Genomic DNA, 23,414 nt, shown 5'->3' on the forward strand with positions numbered 1-23,414 from the left:
GGAGACCACTGCACATAAAATGCACCTCAGCCTGTATTCTAGCCCCTTGGAATAAGTACATGCTCAGCAGTACGTGTTGTAGAATGGCTTCTCTGGACACATGTCTGCTATTTGAAGTCTCTGAACTCAGGACTCTATGATGTCCCTGTGTTTCAAATATATCGTGAGGGACTAAAATGAAAACTCCTCTCAATTAACCATCTTTTTCAGTTAATTTATTTGTATTTTAGTAATATTTTTGTCTATATATAATATGATAAACATTAACCGTAGAAAGTTGAAGGAAATTAAAACCACTCATATTCTTCCTCACAGAAATAAGATCTTGGAGAATACATATAAATCCTTTTATGTACATACAGACATATATATAATATTTATTTACAAAATTGAGAATATACAGGGGAATGGTATTACAATATGTATTTTTCTTAATTGATATATCTTTAAAATTTTCCTCTGATGCTAAATTTTTTCTTCAGTAAGATTTTTGTATATTTCCATCAACAAATATTTATGGTCAGATGCTGATAAGTACTAAAAAGAATGCATAACCTTCACCTATTTTGGGAGAAATGGGTGAAGGTGGTCAAAAGATACAAACTTTCAGTTATCAAATAAATAGGTCATGGAGGGGCCAGCCCAGTGGCATGGTGGTTAAGTTCGCAAGCTCTGCTTCCGTGGCCCAGGGCTCGCAGGTTCAGATCCTGGGCGCAGACCTTTGCACAGCTCATCAAGCCATGCTGTGGTGGTGTCCTATACACATAACAGAGGAAGAAGGGACAGATGTTAGCTCAGGGCCAATCTTCCCCAGCAAAAAGAGGAAGATTGGCAACGGGTGTTAGCTCACGGCCAATCTACTTCACCAGAAAATAAAATAAAATAAATAGGTCATGGAGAAGTACAGCATCATGACTATAGTTAGTAATGCTGTACTGCATATATGAAAGTTGCTAAGCAAGTAGATCTTAAAAGTTTTCATCACAAGAAAAAATTTTTGCAACTATGTATGGTGATGGATGTTAACTACACTTATTGTGGTGATCATTTCACGATATATATAATATTGAATCATTATGTTGTACACCTGAAACTAATATGATATTATATGTCAATTGTATCTCAATTAAAAAAAGAAGAAAAAGACTATATAGCAAGGTAAGGAAGATAAAGAGAGAGTGGGGACTTGAGGGATGACACTACGTTATTTAGGGTTCTCAAGGAAGACATCACTGATCATGTGATGTTTGAGCAGAAATTTGAAGCACAGTGCTGCAGCCCTGAGCAGGAGAGAGCCTAGCATGTTCAAGGAACTGCTGGGAGGTCAGTAGAGTAGAAGTGATGTCAGTTGTTAGAGGTAGAGATGGTAACCAGGTGGGCAGACTGTGTCAGATCTTTTGATCATTAGAAGTCTAGTGTCTTCTCTAGAGAAATAGTAAGACACAGAAGGGTTTTGAACAGAGGAGTAACATTAGATTTCTAATTTAAACAAATCCATTTTTCTTCTCTGTATTTAGTAGAGTGTAGAGGGGTAGGGGAGAAAACAAACAAACAAACATAAAACATGGAAAGATCTATAGCAATAATCCAGGTGAGAGCTAATTTTGGCCCAGACCAGGAGGGTTCTGGACGTATTTTGAAGATAGAGCCAGTACATGTACTGATAGATTGGATATGGAATTTGAGAGAAAGAGAAGACTTACGGATAACTCCAAAATATTTTATCTGAAAGCTGACCCTGAAAAAAAATTCAAAGGTGAACTAACTTTTCCTGTAAAGGTCCATACAGTAAATATTTTAGGCTTGTAGGCCATACAGGTCTCTGTCACAACTCCTCATCTTTGATGTTGTGGCATTAAAGCAGCCATTGACAACAAAGAAACCAACAAATGTGGCTGTTTTCCAAAAAAAAATTTATTTACAAAAACAGACATTGGCTGAATTGACCCATAGGCCATAGTTGGCTGACCCTTTAATCTAAATTGTCAAGTTTATGATCATAGAGTTGATTATAGTATTTCCTTATCGTCCAGAAAGACAGAAATCACTCGGAGTTTTAGCCACCTGCACTATCAAGCACTTCAGCCCTGCCTCTGCAGTGACTGTTCGTTAGTTTTCACTCTCTTTCCAATCTGCCTACTACTCGTTACCTCTCAGTCTTCAGATAGGTGTGTGTGTACATGTGTGTGTATGTGTGTTCCCTCCAGAGTCTTTTAATTGTCAGTAGGGGAGACGGACTGTAATTGACTTATTCAATTTTGGCTGAAACTGGAATCTTCCTTGATTTTTTAATATCCCTATCTTGCAATCCTTGTATAAATACCACTTGGTTATGGAATATTATCGTTTTTTATTTATTGCTGGATTTATTTTGTTAATATTTCATTAAGGACTATTACTATTAATGTCCATGAGGGACACGGTTATGTAGTTTTCCTTTTCTGTAATGTCTTTACCTTCTGGTTTTACATTACTTTAATATTGATGTTATAAGAGGAGTCAGGAAGCTTGCTCTCCTCATTAAATTTCTGAAAGAGTTTATATAAAATGAATATAATTTCTGCCTTAAGTGTTTGATACTATTTACCTGTGAAGCCATTTGGCCTTGGAGGTGTTTTCTAAAATATATAAGAATTCAATTTCTTCTTTGTTTCTTTTTCTTTCTAAATTTTTTAAATTTATATTTTATTTTTTTTTAGCTTGATTGAGATATAATCGACATATAACATTCTGTAAGTTTCAGGCGTACAATGTGGTGATTTGATACATGTATACATTGTGAAATGTTTGCCACCACATCCTCCATCTCACATAATTACCATTTTATTATTGTTGTTGTTATGGTGAGAACATTAAGGCTCTCATGACAACTTTCAAGTATGCAATACATGATTGTTAACTATAACCATCATGCTGTATCCTAGATCCCCAGAATTTACTTATCTTATAATTGAAAGTTTGTATCTTTTGATTTTTCTTGAGTCAATTTTGTTAACCTGTTCCTTTCAAGGTGTTTGCCTATTTTATCTAAGTTTTTAATGGCATTGCATAAAATATTTAATAATATTATTTATTATTCTTTTAATTTTATAGGATCTATAGCTATCTCTTTTATTCCTGATATTGTATTTTATGTCTTCTCCTTTTATCTTACCCAATCTAACTAGACATTTATCAATTTTATTGATATTTTCAAGAAACCCAGTATAGGTTTCTTTGATTTCTCTAATCACTTTTGATTCATTTTTGCACTTATCTTCATTATTTCCTTACTTTTACTTATTTTTGATTTAATTTGTTCTTCTTTTTCTAGCCTCTTAAGTTGAAAACTTAGATAATCAATTTTAGACCTGTCTTATTCTCCAATATAAGCATTTAAAACTCTAAATTTCCATCTGAGCACTGCTTTAGGTGCATTCCAAAATTTTTGATATGTTGTGTTTTCTTTTTCATTAACTTTGAATATTCCGTTTTCAATTCTTCTCTGAAACATTGGCTATTTAAAACTGTGTGCTTAATTTTTAAATATTTTGATATTTTCCAGATATTCCGCTAATAATGATATTTACTTTAATTTTATTATGGTCAGAGAACATGTTCTGCGTTGCATTATTACTTTTAAGTTTATTGAGACTTGTTTTATGGCCCAAAATATGGTCTATCTTAATGAACATTTCATGTACATTTTAAAAAAAAATCGTGTTCTGTGTTTTTGGGTAGAGCACTTAATAAACCCCAATTAGTTCAAGTCAGTTGATAGTGTTGTTCAAGTCTGTTATATCTTTACTGATTTTCTGTTTACTTGCAATATCAATTGCTGAGAAAGGAGTTTTGAAATCTCCAACTGTAATTCTGAAATTACCTAATTCTCCTTTTAATTCTATCAGTTTTTGCTCCATAAATTTTTATGTTAACATCTGATTGTTATGTACCGCTCATTAATTGAAACTTTTATCATTATGAAATATCCCACTTTATTCTTGACAAAATTCTTTATACCTCTCTGATAATAATATAGCCACTCCAGCTTTATTCTGATAAGTGTTTATATGGAATATTTTTTGCCATCATTTTCCTTGTAACCTGTGTTTTTACAGTGAGAGCAATTTTCTTGCAGATAGCACATAATTAAGTCCTGACTTTTTTTATCAAGTCTGATGACTCCTGCTTCTGTTTGAAATATTTAGTCCATATACATTTAATATAACTATTGAATATAAAGTGAGACCAGTCAGTATTTGCTTTCTTTTTTTTCCAGCTATACTCACCTGAGAGATGCAGGCTCAGTTTGGTTGGAAATATGATTTTTGTCCATAGCTTTAAAGTTGCAGCTTTTTCAAGAAGTATGATTACCTGAAAATGAGGCAAAACACTGAGGGCATATACAAGAAATGTAAAGTGAAGGAAGTAAGACACAAGCAGGCTAAGGGCAATGAAAAAGTTGTACGAACAATGCAATGTGGGCTCTGATGTTGTGAAAATGTAGGAGTCCAAGGCCTTGTGGGAGTAAATCTCAATGTTAAAAGTAATTGGGGGCCAGCTCCATGACTTAGCGGTTAAGTGCGCGTGCTCCGCTACTGGTGGCCCAGGTTCCCATCCTGGGCGCGCACCAATGCACGGGTTGTCCGGCCATGCTGAGGCCACATCCCACATACTAGAAGGATGTGCAACTATGACATACAACTATCTATTGGGGCTTTGGGGAGAAAAGGGGGAAAAAAAAAGGAGGAGGATTGGCAATAGATGTTAGCTCAGGGCCGGTCTTTCTCAGCAAAAAGAGGAGGATTGCCATGGATGTTAGCTCAGGGCTGATCTTCCTCACCAAAAAAAAAATAATAATAATTGCACAAGGTTTTAGAAAAGGTGTAGTTACTGGTAATGAAAAGTTTTAGATTGACATCTAATTCTTCACTGGAAGTTCAAGTAGATGTAAAGAATGTACTTGTCACCATATTGTAAATATTAAAATTTTAAAGTAAAACTGCTACCTTACTTTAATAACGTAATATATGAAATACATTTACTGTAGCAATTTGATATGTACCATCATCCATTTTAAAAATATGCGAATAAGTTTCTCTTTAACAGGTAGATTACATCAATCTTCTTCATCTTGAATTTGTAATTGCATTCCAATTCTCCCACAGAATTTTACATCAGTGATATATGTTTTTATGTTTGAAAGTATTTTATTTATTATCCTATTTACATTTCTGTAATAATAATATGTATCTAAATAAATTTTTGTAAATTTATGTTAAATTTTTTTCTGGATTTAGTTACTGTACAATTATCGGCAGTAGCTAATTGATCAAAGCATTATAAGTATGCCACAAATTTTGACATTTATTAAACATAAAATGTAAAATTTTATTTAAAACACATCTCTTAATAAGATGGGTAGGACTTTAAAATAAAAAAAGGTATTGTTTCCATGGGCTAGTATTGCTTTTTACTAGAATGGGAGAAGGTTTAGCATCAAATCTATTCCTACATTTTTATTTGTTTGTTTTTCACAGTTTAAACAGTGAAAAGAAATATTTATATGAATAAGTAGATGGGAATAGAAGGATGGTAATATTAATTTTGCTCAATTATCTGAATTCCTCCAGAATTACATATCTGAAATCACATGGAAATCTATAATTTAAAAGAAATAATTTAAAATGATTTATTAGTCTTTTTTTGAAGGCAGAGAACTGGTAGAAAACAAAGCCAAAGTATTGTTATCCAGTTATGAGAATCAATCATCAATATTTAGAATACTCCACTTGGTATTCTGGGAAGTTTTACACCCAGGAACAATGCACAAAAATAAGAGCAACCAACCAAAAGTGGATGGTTAGTAGGCAAAATAATGCCTCCCCTCTCAAATGTCCATGTCCTAATTTCTGGAATTTGTGAATAAGTTACCTTACATGGCAAAAAGTACTTTGCAGGTGTGATTAAGTTAAGGTTGCTGAGATAGGAAGATTATCCTTGATTATCGAGATGGGCTCAATGTCAACACAAGTGTCCTTTTAAGAGAGAGGTAAGAGTTTCAAAGTTAGAGAAAGCAATGGAGGATGTTATACTGCTGGTATTGAAGTTGGAGGAAGGGGCCATGAGCCAAGGAAAGTGGCCGGCCTGTAGAAGCTGAAAAAGACAAGGAAAAAGATACTTCCATAGAGCCTCCAGAAGAAAGGCAGCTCTGCCAACACCTTGATTTTAGCCTTATAAGACCCAATTTCACAATTTTGACCTCTAGAACTATTAAGACAATAAATTTCTGTTGCTTTAATCCACTGCATCTGTGCAATTTGTTACAGCAGCAATAAGAAATTAATACAGATGGTAAAATAGGAGAAAGGCAATTGTGGAAGTGGAGACAGAAAAGGATAACTGGCATGGTGCTCATCACAAACTCATTCTCAACATAATCTATTTCAGGAAAGCAGACTTATGAGTGTTGAGCATTTCGAAAGTGAATTTCTTAAATTACCCAAGAATTCTTTGGGAAAGTCTTTTGTGTTCTAAGGTATAGGTATTCCAATTTTAAAACTGCTGTTTGTAAGGAGTTGATTACGATAGCATGTTGCTGAATTACTGTGGTGGAAAAGATCACACTGGAGGAGAAGTCAAGGAATTGAGAGGTCAGAGTTGGAGCGATCATCTATATGAATAATGAATTAAAAAGAAATATATTCAGGAGAATAATTGAGAGCCAGGAGCTAAAATCACAATGAAAGTGTTGGTGACATGGAGGCTTATCGATGACTATAACAAGAGTGGGAGTGGGTGATATCCACTGAATGCATAATTTATTATTGATCACATAAATTGTCTCTAATTCTTTTGCAACTACTTCTAATGTTAAAGTTAATATAGTTATACATTCATCTTGCATATTTTTGATTTCCTCATATGAAAAATTCCCGGAAACTGAATTACTCTGCCAAAGAGTGCACACGTTTTTAAGAGTTTTATTACTTTACAAATTGCCCTTCAGAAATGTTTATAAATTTAGACTTTTACTAGCGTTGTATGAGGGTCTGAAGTTTCCTGACACCCTGGAAATAATAATTTTGAAAATATTTGCTAATTTTGTTGCAAAAATTATTTCCCTACTGACTTAATTTGCATTTTTATTACTAATGAAATCGAATATCTGTGTATATATTTACTGGTTATTTGGATTTCTTTGTTTTGTAAATTCTCTTATTATATGCTTTAACACTACAAATGTGTTGTCTTGGCATTGTCCTTTTTTATTTTTATTTGAATGATAGTAACTCACATTCTATAATATTTAGTTTTCAAAGTGTTTGAATCTCAGAACCATCAGTAGGAGTTAGAAAAAAACAGTATATTAGCCTATTTAAAGATGAACAATCTGTAACTTAGCAAGAACAGTTTTGTCAAGTTTACACAACTCCTAAATGAAGACCTAAGACCAGACCCTAGATGTTTTAAACTCTAGTCCAATGTTTATTCTAAATTCCACATTCTAGTTAATAAACATGAGACTCAGAACAAATATTTAATCTATAATACTTGGTTGTCCAGGTCTGGATCCCTCTAAAAACATCTTACTTAGGACAAAATTGTAACCCATGCAAATATGTTCCATTCTACATTTCTGTTCTCAGTCTCAAGGGAGGGGAAATAACGGAAAGATGTAAAAGGAGTAATGAAAAAGGAAAAAAGACACTTTGACTTTAGTCTAGCAAACTTCGTAAATAGAGTCAAATTCTTTTCTCAGTCAGGAAAAGCTTTACATTTCTAAAATAACAAAAGGGTTACTTTTCAAAAAAGGCCATGAATAGCAGAAACTTCTGAGTACCAGTCATGAGTTACAAAGGAATCTATAAACAGAAGTCACCAGAGATGGAAGAAACAGTCCCCAAGACACGTTGCCTGAGAAAACCAGGAAGTTAGTGGTATCTGTTGTTGAAGATAGGAGCTTGTGGTTTCTATCCAAACTGGCCCAAGTTATCCAATCAGAATTGGAACTGCTGTGTAGTAAGGTAAGCCCAGAAATTGTTTATTCTATGTCATGAGCCCCTTTTCAAAGTTTAGATCTCTTACAAAAAAATAAAAACTCTTCCTCCCCCCTAAATTTTTTTCTAAAATTTTTAAACAGTTTCCTAGAAGTCTTTCTGAGACCTAATCCACTGAGCTGATTGACCTGCGTTGCTAGAGAGGTGCAAACCATCTCTTATGTCCACGCTACTCTCCATGGTCTCCTTGGGTGAGTCTCACTTCACTGTTAGAGAACTTTTGCAACCCCGAGTGTGTGACTAGTTTATTTCTGGTTAACGGCTTTCTTATTTTCTGGGTTATTTTATTTCACAACTGTGTGGTTCTCTTCACTGGAAGCAAGTGTTGAGAGGTGATGCCTGTCTTTGTTCTGGTTAGATGTCTGTCAGGATTCCAGGCAACCTCTGGTGACTCAAGCTTCTTAAAAACCAGGTTACAGGGGCTGCAGTGAAAATACTGTAGGCAATCTCAACTATGTGGTTGAGAAAGTTGCCCTATGTCCTGTGCTATACCACTGACATTACTATGCTTTGGCTGATGAAGAAATCTTCAAATTATCTTGTGTCGACTGTATCTATCTGTTTTGTATGTTTGTGGGAGAAATTAACTATAAGATGTTCCCCCATCTTACTTTAAAACCCCAGATTGCTTATGTAGGAGAGAGAAAATACCTTTTTCCTCTACCCTTTTAAGTTCTTGGCTGGGACCCCTCAAGTAAAAGACAGAAGAGAAAAGCATACAAATTTATTTAACATAAGTTTTATGTGAAACGGGAGCCTTCATAAGGAAATGAAGACCTGAAGAAACAGTTACACCTGAGTGTTTTTATGCTATGTTTGATGAAGAGTGGAAAATTATAGAAAGATATGATAGGACAAAGGGTATGAGCTGATCGCAATAAACTGGGTGGAATTAGCAAGACCTGTTTCTTCAGATTTCTCTCTGTGTCTTTTCATCTTCAGAGATAAGGATGCTCCTCTCCGCTGGGTATAGAGAGGGCATCTCTCATACAAGGGTTGTATGATCTGCTTCAGGAGAAGGTCAGAAAGTCCTTCCTAGGTTTTAAAGATTTTTTTTTTTATTTATTCATTTTTTTCCCCCCAAAGCCCCAGTAGATAGTTGTATGTCATAGGTTCACATCCTTCTAGTTGCTGTACGTGGGACCCGGCCTCGCGCTGGACGGAGAAGTGGTGCCTCGGGGCGCTCCCGGGATCCGAACCCGTGCCGCCAGCATCAGAGCGCGCGCACCCAACCGCTAAGCCACAGAGCCGGCCCCTTCCTAGGTTTTATAATCTGCTTCAAGGGAAGGCCAGAAAGTCCTTCTTGCATATGCTGTTTCTCAAATTCCTTCAGCTTAAAATTTTCACTATGCCAGGGTGCTGTATTTTGAGGTAGGTTGTCCTGAACCCCATCACTTCATATATTCTCATTATAATCATAATTCCATATTTGGCTAAGTGGCATTCCTTTATTTGAGACAACCCAAATTTTCAGTAACCCACAGTTAGTAATTGTGCCTTTAACATAATCTTTCACTTACAGAGTGACTTCAAACTCAACGGAGACAAAATCTCAAATGTCTAATGAGCCAATTTCTTTGATTGGCACACTGAATCCTCTCCATATCAACATAAGTCTCATGTAGCTTTTTTTCCTTCCTTTTTACAAGATTCCCTGTTTAATTAAACAACAAAAAAAAAATACAGGAAAAACCTAAACACTCATTCCTTTCCCTTCCTTTGAATGTTACTGAGAATAAAAGCTCCTATGAAGAGGACTTGAAATTACTTTACAGCTTCCTTACCCATGGGAGTCCCAAGGGACACTTACCCATTGTTCCTTCTCCACTCTCACAAAATCCCATACCCTTTCTAGTAGCTGAGCACACCCTTAGCAAAAAAGATTTCTCTTCAACCCAGTAAGAACTTGCTCACCTCTTCAAGTGTTTAAACCTTAGTCCCATGCTAAGCTTCAAAATATAGACAATAATTTCACAAATTTACAGAAGACAGGCAAAATGTAAAGAGAAATTTAGAATACTGTTATATTTCTATACCCCAGATTGCCAGATTTGTGTCAATTTAATTGATCATTGGTCACCACATCAGAGGGAGAAAAAAATGACTAGTCAAAGTAGACTGGAAACCTAATGAACCATTAAACCAGAAGACTTGGATATAACAAATAATTAGTTTCAAAAGAAAATTATTGTAGGCCATTCCTGAAATCTTCCCTATTAAGGTTAACTGGACAAGGATCCAAAACTGTAGGTAAAAGATGCTTGAATCAACTGAGTACTTTAGAAAAAGTCTCGCTGATACCTTTAAAACAATATTCTGTACCCATATGGATTAGAAACATAAACAATAAAATAATTGGGAGAATTTGAGATTGGCAAGTGGCTCATCTGGAGAAATTACCACAAATAGCTGAGCACTACCAAGACTCTTAAGAAAGAAGAACAAAAGAAAAGGAAACATCTTAAAGCATTACAAAATAAACGATTGAGTCAAGATGACTAAGGGCATTGGAAACAACAAATTCCCTTTTAAAAGGGGTTCTTCTTGCTCTCTAAATTTTAAATATTAACAAGAAACCTATGCAAGAAACCAGAAATAATTTGGATACTGGAAAAGAGAAAGCTTAAGGAAGGCTCAAAAAAGACTTAAAAGGCTAACTACACATCCCACTTGGGACCCCGGTGATAGGTTCTTCCAGGGTGCGCTTTCCCAAATAGCTTTTTCCACTGATTATTTAGTCACAAAAAATGAGCTTAGCATAATTGGTTAAGGTAAACCTTTACATTTCTATTGGATGCTAGTTCCATTCTTTCTACACAAAAACCCTCTCCTTTACCTCAAGTGGTCCCCCAGAGTGAATTAGACCATAATTGTCATTGGGAATTTCTACCACCCCTCTGAATTTGCTTGATTCTGCCTCTGAACCCTTAGCTATCTCCATTAGACTATTAATGAAAGAACTTAAAAACATGCTTTTCTTCTACACAACTCTAATCTGGTTAAAGATTACTCTGGTTAAAAAATCTCTGGTTAAAAAATCTCTGGTAGAGATTTTTTTGTTGTAAATGGAATTGCAAAATTCAGTTCACTCCAGAAAGAATTCACTTTAAAAAGTCTAATGAACTAGATAAAGCTAGGCTATAATTGCACTACAAAGCTGGGTTATAATTTCTGTATCTTTATATTCCCTTTCTCCTAACAATCCATGGATAGGCAAGTTCCCTCTGGCCTATAACCAATAGGTCTATAGATATATGCTGTATATTCTAAACAAAAATAATCAAAATGCAGATAGGGACCCACAAACCCATCCACAAACTTTCCCAATGCCCACTGAAACCAGAATTTATCACAGGAATGAAACCAAAATTTAATTCTCTGTCATATACTAAGTCCTTACATAACTCCCATTTTCCTGGGTTGGGGGAGGGAATATCAGGGTTTTGATTAGGATAGTTATAGGTTAACATAATATACTCCATTCTCAGCACCATGAGTATAAGATTGCTTTCCAAAAGAAAACTCAATAAATGCTTTCCATGATTTTTTAACCTAGTGATTGGGCCTACTAAAAAACATATCAGCATATATCTACATTAGAACCCAGCTGTGAGGTATGATTTTAGTACTTTTAATTACTTTTATGCTGTTAAACTTCAAGGAATTGAACCTAACACAAATAAGATAAAATCTCTTCCCAATGAATCTCTACTCATTTTAGGGATCTCACTGAAGGCTAACGAAAAAGCCTCCAGAAGCAGATGATCCACAAGAGTAGACAGCTATACTAAGATCCCTGGATCAAGTAGACAGTCTTCAAACATGGATAGTTTGTTTGCAAGTTCTTTGTGTCACACTCCACGACTGGGAGTATGGACTACCATGCACTAATCTGCTTTCCCTTTTTTTGTCACTGATTACTTTATTCTTTACCTTGGGCTGGTTTAAAATGATCAACTGCTCAGATGTCATCCTAATGATCATCCTGCTTAGAGCTGTAAGTTTAACCCCAGCCAACACTCTGGTATTCATACATTGTTTTATGACAGTTGGCTCATTCCTTTAAATATCTCTAAGGAAATAGTGATTGTAGGTATATGATTATTTTCCATTTCATGATAAGGGAATCCCTATATTATGTCTCAGGACCACATGACTGAGCAGGTTATGCTGAATTCTATGTGGAAAGTATTCTATAAGAAATTGCTTGAGATCATTCTTTACCAAAAGTAGCCTCCTCAGTCATACCAAGCCAAAGGTATTGTGCTTAGAAAGCCAATCTAGGAGGCTGGCCCAGTGGCATAGTGGTTAAGTGCGTGCACTCTGCTTCGGCTGCCAGTGGTTTGCCGGGTCGGATCCCGGGCGTGCAAAGACGCACCACTTGTGAACGAAGCACTTGTGAATGCACCACTTGTGAAGCCATGCTGTGGCAGCGTCCCGTATAAAGTAGAGGAAGACGGGCACGGATGCTAGCCCAGGGCCAACCTTCCTCAGCAAAAAGGAGGATTGACATTGGATATTAGCTCAGGGCTAATTTGCCTCACAGAAAACAAAACAAAAAGAAAGAAAAGAAAGCCAATCTACTCAGGGAACTCCTATGGGTCACAGCTTTTGCAATCATAGTATCTATGAAGCATACAACCTGTATCCTATTTGGGAAAAAATTAGGCTGTTTTTAGCCATAGAAATATTTTCCCTACTGGATCCCCACAGAAATACAATATATATGTCTCCTAATAACTTAGCACACATATATGCCCCCCCAACTTTTATGCTTTACTGCTAAGATAGAAGCAATGGAAAATAAAACAGTCTTTATTCTGGGTTAATGGGACTAAAGAATGATATAAACTGCCTGAAAAGGCAGGTTCAAATCACCTCACTTAGATCCTGCTGCTTATGAACAGAAAGGCATCCACTCAGTGCTATTCAGTGTTGCTCCTCATGCCAGAAAAGATCTGCCCTAAATAATGAAGAATGAGCAAAATCTTCCAGAATAGATCTCCCAAACCTGATAACTGAAGAACATTTCTGAAGGAACTCCTTCCATCCTCAAACCTTGTCTTACAGGAAATTAGAAAAACTGGCTGAATTATAGAATATTTGGCAAATATATTCCAGACTAATTCCAGACTAATCTGGTCAAGTAATTCAATTGAATTGATAACCAGAGAATTCATGAAATTCTGAGAAGTAGCCATAAAAATTGCACAGTACGAAAAAGGTGCTGGGACAATTGGATATTCACATGCAAATAGATGAATCTGGACCCCTACCTCACAGCAAATGAAAAAATTAACTCAAAATAGATCAACGACCTCAATGTAAAAGCTAAAATATAAGACTTTTCAAAGAAAACCTAGCGGTAAATCTTCACAACGTTGGATTTTGCAGTGGTTTCTTAGATATGACACCAAAAGCACAAGTAACAAAAGATAAAATGGACTTCGTCAACATTAAAAGCTCTTGTGCTCCAAAGGACACTATCAAGAAAGTGAAAAGATATGGGAGAACATATTTTAGAATCATATATCTGATACAGGACTTATTTTAGAACATAGAAAGAACCCTTACAACTCAATAATAAAAAGACAACCCAATTTTAAAACATGCAAAGGATGTGACTAGACATTTCTCCAAAGAATAAATATAAATGGCCAAAAATCACATGAAAATATGCTAAACATCATTAATCATCAGGGAAAAAAGAAAAACCTCGCTATGAGATACCACTTTACACCCACTAGGATGGCTATAATCAAAAATATAGAGGATAGGGGCCAGACCGGTGGCATAGTGGTTAAGTTCGCACACTCTGCTTTGGCGGCCTAGGGCTTGAAGGTTCGGATCCCAAGAGCAGACCTGTGCACTGCTTATCAAGCCATGCTGTGGTAGTGTCTCATGTAAAGTGATGGAAGATGGACATGGATGTTAGCCCAGGGCCAGTCTTCCTCAACAAAGAGGAGGATTGGCCACAGATGTTTAGCTCAGGGCTAATCTTCCTCACACACACACATGAAAGAGAGACAATAACAAATGTCGGCAAGGATGTGGAAAAATTAGAACACTTATATACTGCTATGGAATGTAAAATGGTGCAGCCCCTTTGGAAAACATCTAGGCAGTTCAGCATAACTGCCTAAATAAACACAGAGGTAAGATTTGACCCAGCGTTTCCACTCCTATGTATATATCCAAGAGAAATGAAAACATAGATCATGCAAGAAATTATAATAAATAGCAGCATTATCGATAACAGCCAAAAGGTGGAAACAATGTAAATGTCTATCAATTGATAAATGGATAAACAAAATGTGATATATCCATACAATGGAATATTATTTGGCCGCAAAAAAGCAATGAAATACTGATATATACTGCAACATGGATGAACATTGAAAACATCATGCTAAATGAAAGATGTCAGTTACAAAAGCCCCCATATTTTAGGATTCTATTTATGAAATATCCAGAATAGGAAAATCTGTTGAGACAGAAAGTAGACTAGTGGTTGCCTAAGGCTAGGGTGGATGGAGGAGTTAGGAGGTGATGGCTAAGGGGTGTAGGGTTTCTTTTGGGGGTGATGAAAATGTTCTAAAACTGATCGACGTGATGGGTCCAACTTGTGAATATACTAAAAACTACTGAATTGTACACTTCAAATGGGTGAATTGTATGGTGTGTGGACCATATTTCAATAAAGCTGTCCGAAAAACTGCACAGTGCTAGGAATATTTCTGGTCTCTCAAGGAGGAACCCATGCTGTACATGGAGAGAAATGTACTAATATCCCTGCTGATCTGATCAATGTCCTTACAGTACCCTTACAGCGAACAAATCACTGTTTGGATAATCACAGAATAGCCAAGCATTACCTAGGATCCATGCCTTGGTTTACAAGTTAGTTTGCTGGGTGGAAAGATGGGCCAGTTAGAGAATAATAAAGTTAATTGCAAGATTTGCACGTATCCAATATCTATGTTTATGCACTAGAGCTACGACTGGGTAAATCACATGTCTCTAACCCATTATGAAATCAAATTAGTGATACTAAATGGGAAAATCACAAAGCAAACTTAGTCAAGTCTGCACCTCAAAGGAATTATTGACCAAAAGAAGGAACTTAAAGGGAAAAAAAATGAAAATTAAATTTTGACCTACATTTTCTCAGCCTGGAAAAGTTTTGCATTTCTCAATTAAAGATGTTGCCTTCAAGATGGGCCCGTGGCAGAAGGACCTTCCTAATACCAGCTATGAACTACAAAGGCATCCAAAAGAACAGATGCCTCTACAGTTTGATGACAAGGGAATCTCAAAAGCACTGGGATTATTTGCTGTTGTCTTATCTGCCATAAGATCAACTAGGCTACGCACATAGAAAGTATTTAATAAATATTTGCTGAACTGGAAAGGAAAGAGATTGTGAAACCAATTAAAAACATGGAGATATGTATTCTTTGTTTATCAAAACCTATTGGTTTCTGTCAAATCTGGACTAAACATCATGCAATTGGAATTGGGGTTACCATGTAATAATCAGAGCTCTAAATACCATGTATTGTCTCTTTTCATAGGCCATTTCCTTTTATAAGACTGGTCCCTTGCATGCAAGTAAAATTTCCTTATTTTTTCCCAAAAATTGTGTATGAGTTTGTTTTAAGTAGGGACAAAATATCAACTTCTCATTGCATTTTAAAATACAATATGGATATGCTACCTAACTCCATAATTGTGTCAGTTTTGAACAGATTTCTCCTGTATAGTCAAACCGATGTGAAAATGATTAGGAAGAATCAGAAATCAGAACAAGAGAAGAAGACAAAACTGAAAAGGGAGAGGATCAGAGAAGATAAATTCAAATTTTAAATGTTATTTTTGAAAAGAGCCTTTAAAATTGAAAACATTGAAGGAAACACATTTAAGCTTGAAGTTGGTCAATAATTGCTTGCCTGAGTTCCTTTCTTGATATTGCTGTTGTTGTTTCACTTTTTTCCTTCTCTTTTTTTCTTTTCAGATTGTCCTTTATGTGTTAATACAAGATAGCTCTCTCTCAACAACTATTTCGTTTAGTCACCAATCTCTACCGATGTCTCCCACACGGGGGTCTTCTATTCAAGAGTCTCACTCTTGCCCTCCTGGTTCAGGCTCTCAGCACTGGCTTTTGTCATCCTGTATACATATATAAATGGGTTTCATATTCCCAACTACTTCCATAAAGCCAGGGACTTTGCTACTATTTTATCAACTGTAGACCTAAATAGGCCATGCACATAGTAAGTTCTTAATAAGTATTTGTTGAATTGGAGGTGGAAGAGACTGTGAAATCAATTAAACTAAATCTGAAGATGAAAATACTAAAAATGTAGAAAATCCACTGTATGGCCGCCAAAAAGACTGCTCTAGTCCACATTTTCCAATTATACGTTTCCATTACTTAATGCCTGAGTACACACTTAGATATAGATATGATACATTAAATTGCTGGGTATATCAGAAGCTTGGTTAATTAAAGAAGACTCAGAAATGTTTGCAGTAGGCCAAGTTGTTATTTTACAGTCAGGCAGTTAAAAACGTCATCTGGAAAATGAATAACATGGAAATTTTAGTCTTCATTGATCCAAACTGCTTTCCCCAAGCAATCAAGCAATCATGTCATTAAAAATTAAGCACTTATGTTTCACCCAATTAATAACTAGAGCAAATATTAATCACACTAATGACAGAACACATGGTTCAAGAGCTAAATGAAACTGGTATAAGCGATTGAGTAGGCATTTGTTTGTTTAATTTGCTTAAGTGATGATTACTCATGGCCCCATCCTGTGGGCTTTGGAGTCAAAAATCCTTAGATTCAATTGCCTGCTCCATCATTTAGCAGCTGTGTGATCTTGAGCAAGCATTTTGTTTTAACCCCACTAAATCTTAGTTATTTCATCTAAGAACCAGTGATAAAATTACATGTAGTCATTGTGAGGATTAAATGAGCTGTAAATATAAATTACTTAGAGTATCTGGACCAAAGAAGGTTTCAGTAAATGGTAACAATTTTTATTAAAACCTATTTTTATTTGTTTTGTGTTTGTTTTTGCTTTTAAACTTACTTCTTCCTTGGCCGTCATTTGGCCTCTCCTCAAATTGCCATTTTAAGAAATAAACTTCTAGATGATGCACTGGCCTCCTTGGACAATCTTTTCTCCACAGTTGGGATTATTACTACTTAGAGAATCAGATACATTAATACAAAATTATAATACCAAACATGGTACTGTGAAGAAAAAAAAGCAGTAGGTATGAATCATTCTTTTAAGCAGCTTAGCAGTTAAGAGAAGTAGTTCGAAGGAGAAAAACTTTAAGGGAGAATTGTGTTAGGATAGAGACACTTTATTCATAGAGGAAAAGGAGCAAATGGAGAGGGTAGGAGGGAGAGAAAGGGAGGTGACTAGCGAGGAGAAAGAAATTAAAGTGCAAAATGAAGGAAATGACTGATAGAGTAAGCTTTCTTTCAGAAAACATAAAAGTAAATGAAATCAAGAGTACAGATGAATAGATCACTTCTAGAAAGGAGGTATACATTTTCCTAGAAATGAGAAAAAAAGGAGCTCATGGATAATGACATGGAGAAAATATTAGTTGGAGAAAGAAGCTGAAAGTTCGAACTAAGTTGCCAGTAACATACAGGACGCCTAGTTAAATGTGAATTTCAGATAAACAATGCATACATTTTCAGTGTAAGTATCTTCCAAATGTTGCATGGGAAATACCTATATTTAAAAAAATATATATTGACAGTATGAAATTCAAATTTAGCCAGGTTCCTATATTTTTACTTGCTCAATAAGACAACTTTTTATGATTTCTTTATACTCAGTGAAGCCAGCTGTATGCAAGTCTACCCAGAGTAAAGACTTGGGAAGAGACATGACAGTGGAAAGGAGTATAACAGCTCTGGTAAGGAAAGGCATAGTGATCTATTCAGGATAGAATTTTTACACAGTTAAGTGAAAGACATTGAGTTTCTAGGCCAAATGTTCATCTTCTCTGGTGTAAAGGAATTAATTCAACTCTTGAGGGTTCTTTGCATTTTATTTTCCAGTAGGTCAACATCTAACATTACTCTTCATTCTTATTCTCCACACTTAATTTCCCCCAACATTGAAGCCAGAATTCCTTCCTTCAGCACCCTTGGTGCCTAAGAAAATAAAATTCTTTTGGTCTCAACCCCAGGTCCAAGCAGCTCTATTTAACTACTCTCCAGAGTATGTTAAGCCCTGATTCAAAGGCTTCCTGAGATTCTTCTAAGAATCACTTTCTGCAGTATTTCTTAATGTATTGTTTTGTTCTGCCTGGAAAAGTTCCTTTCTTAGTGGATAGCCACTCTGAAATCTTTCTTAGCCACCTACTCGATTCTGGTCAGTTAACAATTCCTAGTCTGACTATTCCTAGCCATTTCTATGATGATGAGTATTCCCTCCTGCATCCTCATCCATTCATTACACATTCTGGAAGCCCCAGGGTTTCTAAAATCATATCCCCTCACATCTCCACCCCTAGGATCACCATGTGGATGTCTGGTACACAGAATTAGTTTCTTCAATATTTGCTGACTGACTACCCAGTCACCATACTCCATGATGTCAAACCACCATTCAATAACAGCTTTGCCATATTTTAAAATTGCATTTAACATCAAAGGAGAAATATTTAACAGATAAATTTCAGAAACCATAGAGGCAGAATGAGGATTTATACTAAAACTCTCAAACCGTATTGTGGGTTATCTCCCTACTGGGATTACTTGTCATGCAGCACCCTAACTATAAGTGAAATATCTAGTAAATTAGCTCTTAAGAGGTTAAATTCTGAGAAGATTTTTTGAGTCCAGTTTGGTCTAAGAGCATCTGATTCAACCTACCTAAGGATTAATTTTTATCTTGATACCTTTTGGTAACTTTCTATTACTGTTTATGACACTCAACTTCATAACATATAATTGAACTATTCATGATGCATTAATCTTCTTTTTAAAAGATTAGTAGAAAGTGCTGATTCATCAGAAAGAAAAATTAGACTTGTATTAGATCAGCCTTTTTAAAAAAAATCATAAGTTTCACAGTCACTTGAATACTGTCCTCTGAATCTTTACACTTTTCAACAGAAGGCCAAGTCAGAGACGTGCAGTCAAAGAACATATTTTTAGAATGCTTTCTTTTTTATGTGTGTGAGGAAGATTAGCCCTGAGCTAACATCCGTTGCCAATCCTCCTCTTTTTGCTGAGGAAGACTGGCCCTGGGCTAACATCCGTGCCCATCCTCCTCTACTTTATATGTGGGATGCCGCCACAGCGTGACTTAATAAGCGGTGTGTGGGTCCCCACATGGGATCCGAACCTGTGAACCCCAGGCCTCCAAAGCAGAGCATGCGAACTTAACCGCTACGCCACTGGGCTGGCCCCATAGAATGCATTTTAAATCTCTGACCAGATAGTAAAACTCCATTTTCTCAAGCTTTCAGAGAGAAAATAGTTATTTTTAATTGTATAAAATGCATGCCAATTTTAAATATGTACAGCTTTAGCTATAAGTTTTTCATTCAGAGCCTTAGGACATGTGGGTAGAAGGTAGCATGAAGCGGATCAAGTGACACCAGCTTCTCAAATTTTGCATCTGCATCCACAGAACAGCAGTGTTTCTCCAGTTACACATAGGTACCCTGCCACTAAAATTGCATTTTCCCAACTCAGGGGAAACAATCACGTTGAAAAAGTCAAATGTTTTTAATTTCAAATTGTTTTTTCTCGTGTGTGTGTGTGTGTGTGTGTCTGTGTGTCTGTGTGTCTGTGTGTCTGTGTGTGTTTGAAAGAGAGAGAGAGAACGTATCTGGTATCAGGTTCTATTTATATATACTAGAACATAATATAGGTTATTTGATTAACATGAAATTTTATTTGTATTTAAGTAAAACAAGCTATCATAGCTTTTTCTGTTGCTCTCCACAGAGCTTTAAGAGTTCCATGATCTGTGCAATCTGAGCACTTGTAAGAAGACTGGACAGAGTATAGTCTGGGACTAGGACCTGAGTTTTACTCCCCCATTTGCCATTTTTTCATCATGTGGCCTTAAGCAAGTTTCTCTATTTCTCTGGAGCTCAATTTCCTCAAATATAAAATAAGAACTTGGGTTAGATCAGTGGATTTTAAACATCTTTTTAATTTAAGAAAGCTGCTTTAAAACAAAATCTTACCAAGAAATATAGACAAAAAGATAAAAGCAAAACATCTTTGATTGAATAGTGGGGGTAAAAGAGCCCAAAATCACCCCCAAACTTTCTCTTGATAATGCTCTACTCCCACTCCCAGGAAACCCCACACAACATTTATTATTATATATTATTTATTTCTATTTTAACTATAGGGCTAAATAAACTCTAAAATCTTCTCCAGTTTTACCAAAGAATTACTTTATTAAATGCAAATACACTATAATAAAGATACTACATGATAGTCTATTGAGCTAATACAGACTTAATACTATTATTTTCCAGACTCAATATTAGTGCTAAAATAAAGGTCTGGAGATGACCTCCAAGTGTGAAGGCTGACTGCCGTTACAGTGAAGGGAAAATCTGAGTTGGTCAGATATGATGGGTGAGAGATACATAGTAAACAAACCTGAAGTTTAGGCAAAGCAAAAGCTTCGTCAAGGAAAAGCCACAAAAGAGAATCATGAAAAAAAGCAGCCTTGCCCCTAAAACTTGTGGGGCCCAGGTAACACGATAAATGCAGGCCCACACGTCACATGTCTGAACATTTAAGAGTTAGTAATCAACATTTTAAGGCAAAATTATACAAATAGCTATTTTTTTCCCCACAGGTGGGAATTTTCTCAACAAATCCTAAAAATGGCAATAATTTTTTAAAACATCTACTTCAGTGATGTCAGTAAATTTGACCTTTGGGCTGCAGCCTCCTCAACCCTCATTCCCAAGATCTTGCTACATTTATGAAGCCTTAACTCTTACGTTAAACCCCTTGATTCCTGTATTACTTACAGGGGCTCTGTTTTCCTGATTGAACCCAGACCAATGTGGTGTTGGTATGGAAAATGTTCTAGGATAGTAGAATCTTAAGAATAAGAATCTGGAATTGGTTCTGTGATTGATGAAACTTACAGACAGTAATGACACTACAATGATTACATAAGGTTGGAGAAGTGAAAGGACTCACAAGATTCCTCAAGACACATTCACCCAAAGTATATACAAAGGCAAAGCATCTGGTAGAGCAGAGGAAAGCAAGCACAGGAAGCATTAGAGGCCAAGAGACTTCCAGGCGCAGCTCCCCAGGTTCCTTTCTCAAATGCACAGGGTGAACCTCAGTTCTGGATTGTGAACCACTATAATGGTCTGGATATGTGCAAGGACTTTTAGTTTGGGAGAGCTCAGGCAAAAGTTTCCACCAGGGTCTTCTATGCCCCACTCATCACATAGCCAAAGCCAGGCTATGGAACTGGTGAAACCAAGTATAAGTCATCAATCTGTACATCCCCTAAAAATGTGAAAAAGCTGGCCCTGGTCTCCAGCAAGGGAATTTCAAACTTTTAACAGCACATTAAAAATCACTAGCTAGGGGCCGGCCCGGTGGCATTGTGGATAATTTCGCACACTCTGCTTTGGCAGTCCAGGGCTCACAGGTTCGGATCCCCAGCGCAGACCTACACACCACTCATCAAGCCACTCTGTGGCAGCGTCCCACCTACAAAATAGAGGAAGATTGGCACAGATATTAGCTCAGGGCTAATCTTCCTCTGCTAAAAGAGAAAGATTGGCAACAGATGTTAGCTCAGGGCCAATCTTCTTCACCAAAAAAATCACTAGCTGGACTATCTCACCTTTATCTTGTCTAAGTTTCAATACCAGATTTCCAGACTTCCCAGAGATAAGCAGAGATGTCCCAGTCCAACTATAAGATAACTCTATCTTAGAAAACCCCATAGGCACTGGAAAATAAGATACTGGTAGTCAATGACAAGGAGTGGTAAAACCAAAACAAATACTGCATTCCTAGAGGGACTGCAGAGATTAATGCTACTATCAAACACTTGAAAGATGTGGGGGAAGGTTAGTCCTATCTCAAACCCAATCAACAAACCTATATGGACTATGCAGAAGCCAGATGAATCTTGGAGAATTACAGTGGATTATCATAAATTAATAAAGTGGTGACTCCAATGGCAGCTGCTTTCCAGCAAATCAACACAACCCCTAGTACCTGATGTGCAGCTACTGATCTGATGATTTTTTTTTTCTCTCTTTCTCTATACTTTTAACAAAGGAAGTGATAGCATTACACTTCTTCTGCCTTCTTTCAGGAATATATTAACTTTCCAGTCTACTGTGTTAATCTAGGCTATAAGGAACTTGATCATCTGGCCATTCCACAGATCATGACAACAGTTCACTACGTTGAATGCTGATTGACCTGGTGAGCAGGTAGTAACGAATACTCTAGATCAGTATTATTCAAAGTGCAGTCTGCATACCAATGGAAATTTGAAAATTGTTTGTTGCTAATTTGCAATGAGTCAAGTACAGAAATTTAGGTTAAGAATTGAGAAATTTTATAGCAATTTAACAGCATAATTTTATGTCTGTTGAATCTGATATTAAAAAATTTAAACTTGTATTTTCTACGTCTTTATAATTTCACTTTTTAGGTGTTCATTTTTACTGTATTTTACAAAAGTAGCAGTCTGAAATTGATTGGACATTTAAAAAATAAAAAAAAACACAACATATCACAGATAGAAATGAGAAATATTACCCGAAAACAAGGATCAACAAACTACCAGGAGTCGGTTTTTGCATGGCCCATGAGCTAAGAAAGATTTTTTACATTTTTAAAGGATTATAAAAAAACAAAACAAACAAACAAAAAGAAGAAGAAGAAATATGGCAGAATGTTATATAATCTACAAAGCCTAAATTTTTACTATTTGGACCTTTACAGAAAAATTTTTCCAACCCCTACCTTACATACCCTGATAAGACACATGTGTGACAAAGCACAAGAAATAAACCCCTCAACAGTTCAGGGATCTATACCTTCAGTAAGGTTTCTAGCGTTCGCGTGCATGTCACTATATCAGCTCTGAGGTGAAGGACAGGCTGGTACATCTGGCACCTACTGTCACCAAGAAAGAAGACTAATGCCTATTGGGCCTCTGAGTTTTGAAGGTAACATGCCATTTTGGGGCAGGAAAGTTGCTTGGACACATTTACCAAGTAACTTCTAAGATTTCTAGTTTTCAGTGGAGTCCAAAGAGCAGGCTCTGCCTCGGGTTCACACTGCTGTCAAGCGTCTCTACCATTTGTCCATGT

Source organism: Ceratotherium simum, chromosome 11 (genome assembly GCF_057802395.1).
Source record: "Ceratotherium simum simum isolate JZ-2026a chromosome 11, ASM5780239v1, whole genome shotgun sequence".
Taxonomy (NCBI): Eukaryota; Metazoa; Chordata; class Mammalia; order Perissodactyla; family Rhinocerotidae; genus Ceratotherium; species Ceratotherium simum.